Source organism: Schistocerca piceifrons, unplaced genomic scaffold, assembly GCF_021461385.2.
Source record: "Schistocerca piceifrons isolate TAMUIC-IGC-003096 unplaced genomic scaffold, iqSchPice1.1 HiC_scaffold_1974, whole genome shotgun sequence".
NCBI lineage: Eukaryota > Metazoa > Arthropoda > Insecta > Orthoptera > Acrididae > Schistocerca > Schistocerca piceifrons.
Window position 1 is genome coordinate 12501 of NW_025727872.1, and position 5000 is coordinate 17500.

General features: G+C 53.9%; 1 non-coding gene across 1 annotated transcript in view; it reads left to right on the top strand.

The window, feature by feature from the left end:
* The first annotated feature begins 4212 nt into the window (after nt 1-4212).
* The window catches only part of LOC124741644, a 1909-nt gene continuing 1121 nt past the window's right edge, over nt 4213-5000 (top strand). Inside the window, exon 1 of the ribosomal RNA XR_007009995.1 lies at nt 4213-5000. This exon is cut by the window's right edge and continues 1121 nt beyond it. This is a non-coding gene — a ribosomal RNA (small subunit ribosomal RNA).

Consider the following 5000-nt stretch of genomic DNA (forward strand, 5'->3'; position numbering starts at 1 on the left):
CCACTGCATGGGGGGAGTCTTTGTCACTAATGTACACAGATAGAACATTGTGGACTGGAACCAGATTACCCGTACACACGGCGCTGATTAGTAATCAATGCAGAGCCATCAAACTACAGAAAATATATACAACTGTCCGTATACATGCTGAAAGAGTCTGCCCACAATGGGAACCACACGTCAGCCAGACACTCTGATCACGCACCACTCTCTGCTTCTAACAGGCGCACATACAATATGTAAGCACCAGCATGGAACAACATCCAGTGCATCCTCTCCGCCACATTACACAATCCACACTATCACAACCAGACCAGGAGGTCCATGCGGAAAATAGAATATCCCACCCTTTCGACATCCACCATTGCGCAGATAAGGCACCAACACCCACACATGTCCTATACAACGGTGCACCCAACATCACAATAGTACCTCCTGTCACAGCGCACAAACAATGACATGAGTCAAAGACACAGGTCTGACACAAGCATAGAATTGGAGCGCCGCCTCTAATAAGCCAAAGGTGCATCCTGACGTGACAAATCTCATCATGTCACAAGCATTCACTTACTATAATCACTATCAACGAACCTGCCGCCCCGCCCCCCCCCCCCCCCCCCACACCTTTCCTTACAACAACGTGTAACCTAACCTAACCCATGTTGTACCTTAACCTAACCCATGTTGTACCTTAACCTAACCCATGTTGTGCCTTAACCTAACCCATGTTGTGCCTTAACCTAACCCATGTTGTCCCCTAACCTAACCCAAGTTGTCCCCTAACCTAACCCATGTTGTCCCTTAACCTAACCCATGTTGTGCCTTAACCTAACCCATGTTGTGCCTTAACCTAACCCATGTTGTCCCCTAACCTAACCCATGTTGTCCCCTAACCTAACCCATGTTGTGCCTTAACCTAACCCATGTTGTCCCCTAACCTAACCCATGTTGTGCCTTAACCTAACCCATGTTGTCCCCTAACCTAACCCATGTTGTCCCCTAACCTAACCCATGTTGTCCCCTAACCTAACCCATGTTGTGCCTTAACCTAACCCATGTTGTGCCTTAACCTAACCCATGTTGTCCCCTAACCTAACCCAAGTTGTCCCCTAACCTAACCCATGTTGTCCCCTAACCTAACCCATGTTGTGCCTTAACCTAACCCATGTTGTGCCTTAACCTAACCCATGTTGTGCCTTAACCTAACCCATGTTGTCCCCTAACCTAACCCATGTTGTCCCCTAACCTAACCCATGTTGTGCCTTAACCTAACCCATGTTGTCCCCTAACCTAACCCATGTTGTGCCTTAACCTAACCCATGTTGTCCCCTAACCTAACCCATGTTGTCCCCTAACCTAACCCATGTTGTCCCCTAACCTAACCCATGTTGTGCCTTAACCTAACCCATGTTGTGCCTTAACCTAACCCATGTTGTCCCCTAACCTAACCCATGTTGTCCCCTAACCTAACCCATGTTGTCCCCTAACCTAACCCATGTTGTCCCCTAACCTAACCCATGTTGTCCCCTAACCTAACCCATGTTGTCCCCTAACCTAACCCATGTTGTCCCCTAACCTAACCCATGTTGTCCCCTAACCTAACCCATGTTGTCCCCTAACCTAACCCATGTTGTGCCCTAACCTAACCCATGTTGTGCCCTAACCTAACCCATGTTGTGCCCTAACCTAACCCATGTTGTGCCTTAACCTAACCCATGTTGTCCCCTAACCTAACCCATGTTGTCCCCTAACCTAACCCATGTTGTCCCCTAACCTAACCCATGTTGTCCCCTAACCTAACCCATGTTGTCCCCTAACCTAACCCATGTTGTCCCCTAACCTAACCCATGTTGTCCCCTAACCTAACCCATGTTGTCCCCTAACCTAACCCATGTTGTCCCCTAACCTAACCCATGTTGTCCCCTAACCTAACCCATGTTGTCCCCTAACCTAACCCATGTTGTGCCCTAACCTAACCCATGTTGTCCCCTAACCTAACCCATGTTGTGCCTTAACCTAACCCATGTTGTGCCTTAACCTAACCCATGTTGTCCCCTAACCTAACCCATGTTGTCCCCTAACCTAACCCATGTTGTGCCTTAACCTAACCCATGTTGTGCCGTAACCTAACCCATGTTGTGCCTTAACCTAACCCATGTTGTGCCTTAACCTAACCCATGTTGTGCCTTAACCTAACCCATGTTGTGCCTTAACCTAACCCATGTTGTGCCTTAACCTAACCCACGTTGTCCCCTAACGTAACCCACGTTGTCCCCTAACGTAACCCACGTTGTCCCCTAACGTAACCCACGTTGTCCCCTAACGTAACCCACGTTGTCCCCTAACGTAACCCACGTTGTCCCCTAACGTAACCCACGTTGTCGCCTATCGTAACCCACGTTGTCGCCTAAACCTGCTCTGTAATTGTTATACGACTCGTTCAATTAGTGTAGTGTTGCCCACCCGCAACCCTCGCAATATAGTTCGCTACTCGCACTGCCCGCTCCCCTGTGTATCGCTTCATGTTAAACACCTTGCAAGTCTTGCTGACTTTCCACATGCTCCTGCTGTACACTGTAATGTGGATGGCAGCAGGGCGTACATGCCGCCCCCCCCCCCCCACCTCTCCCCACGTCCCCACCTTGCCCCCTGCCTTCGCAAGGTGGTTGGTGACAAGTTTGCATGTTCAATGCCCTTCGCATGCGACGTACGCAGGCTACGTTGTGGTGCGGCCTGTGTCAACTGTCCGCTGATGTCGTACGCGTGAACCACAATCTGTACTGCACATTCGTCCTTATGTACTGAATGATACATCGTGGCACATGTGTGACCGTACAACGACTGCGCCCAAAAACGGCGGACCATACAGTGCAAATATTGTGCACGCAGCTACGTGTCGTCTCCCTATGAGAGCTGGATTGCAGTGTGGTACGCCATAGAGACGTGTGGGAGGAACGGACGCCGTGGATGGCGATCAGCATGAGCTGTCTGTTGATGTATTCGGACCTAGTCGTCTCTCCTCACACACCGTGATGGCATGGTGCAGCGCGTTCCATATCTGCGACATGCTACAGAAGCCGGTTGACAGTCGTTCGAGCAATGGACATCGCATACGTACGGGGGCCACCTTCCACGTATTGTCTAGGCGTGCACATTTTGTTGCGTGTATGTGGGCAGACGTAGTGTGGCGTGACACCTGACACAGGCATGCAATAATGGTTGAAGTTGCAAATGGCGATGGACGCCTACGTTTTCTGGTGAAGTTACGCAAATGAAGAAATGGTAACCCGTTGTGGTGCGGTTGTTCTCGCTAGGGGTGAATCGGTGATGGCGACGATAGGTTGAGGTACTAACCGGTTGTTCCAGCGATACCCACCATGCCGACGAAACTGAACGGCATCTGGGTGTGAAGCGATACGCGGCGGTGGCTGGGTGGGACCGTCCCCGGCCGGTGAGGGGGCGCCTCCCGGCGTGCTGGCCGCGCGGTGCGTGGGCGCACGCGCTACAGCCGGCTGGTGGGGGCGGCCAGTGGCAGGCGCGCCGGCCGACGGACGCGGCAGGCGTCGCAGCTGCGCGCCGGCGCACCCTGCGCGCGGCGCCGTGCGGCCAAAGTAGGTCCTCGCGGGCCCGGTGCGAAGCGCGGTGGACATCTGCAGTGTGCTGGTCCGATTGAGGACTGTGTGCGTTGAGGATGCGCCGCCGCCCGGCGCTCGGCGCCGCGACGCCGTCTGCTGCTCGGTCGCCCCAGCGGTTCTCGCTGGTGGTTTGTATCGCAGCTGTGCGGATGTGTTGGCGTGTGCGCTGTGCTGGGAGAGTTCGCTTCGGCACCCAAGTGGGGCTTTTGTCCTTCTGTGGCGCTGGCGTTGGAGCTGCCGGTCACCGTAGGTGGCGCGTGTTGTCTCCCGCCGGCAATGCCACGACAGCACGCTCCCGGGCCTCTGTCGGCAGCGGCAAGCTCAGTTGGGAGCACGGGTGGTCGCACCGAAAGCGTCTACTCGCCTAACTCCGGGCGATTGCGCCTCTCTCGAACCCGACCAAGTACTTGGGACGGCGCTGCGCGCCGCCGGGACCTGAGAGGGTTTCGAGGTGTATTGTGCAGGGGAGCTCAGCCTCCTCCTGTTTGCAGAATGATTGAGCGGACGCTTGCGTGTTCGCGCGGGCCCCCGGGACACACTCCCGGGCGGCCGGCTGCTCAGCTCTAGTTGACGCAGCTCCCTGGTTGATCCTGCCAGTAGTCATATGCTTGTCTCAAAGATTAAGCCATGCATGTCTCAGTACAAGCCGCATTAAGGTGAAACCGCGAATGGCTCATTAAATCAGTTATGGTTCCTTAGATCGTACCCACGTTACTTGGATAACTGTGGTAATTCTAGAGCTAATACATGCAAACAGAGTCCCGACCAGAGATGGAAGGGACGCTTTTATTAGATCAAAACCAATCGGTCGGCTCGTCCGGTCCGTTTGCCTTGGTGACTCTGAATAACTTTGGGCTGATCGCACGGTCCTCGTACCGGCGACGCATCTTTCAAATGTCTGCCTTATCAACTGTCGATGGTAGGTTCTGCGCCTACCATGGTTGTAACGGGTAACGGGGAATCAGGGTTCGATTCCGGAGAGGGAGCCTGAGAAACGGCTACCACATCCAAGGAAGGCAGCAGGCGCGCAAATTACCCACTCCCGGCACGGGGAGGTAGTGACGAAAAATAACGATACGGGACTCATCCGAGGCCCCGTAATCGGAATGAGTACACTTTAAATCCTTTAACGAGTATCTATTGGAGGGCAAGTCTGGTGCCAGCAGCCGCGGTAATTCCAGCTCCAATAGCGTATATTAAAGTTGTTGCGGTTAAAAAGCTCGTAGTTGGATTTGTGTCCCACGCTGTTGGTTCACCGCCCGTCGGTGTTTAACTGGCATGTATCGTGGGACGTCCTGCCGGTGGGGCGAGCCGAAGGCGTGCGACCGCCCCGTGCGTGCTCGTGCGTCCCGAGGCGGACCCCGT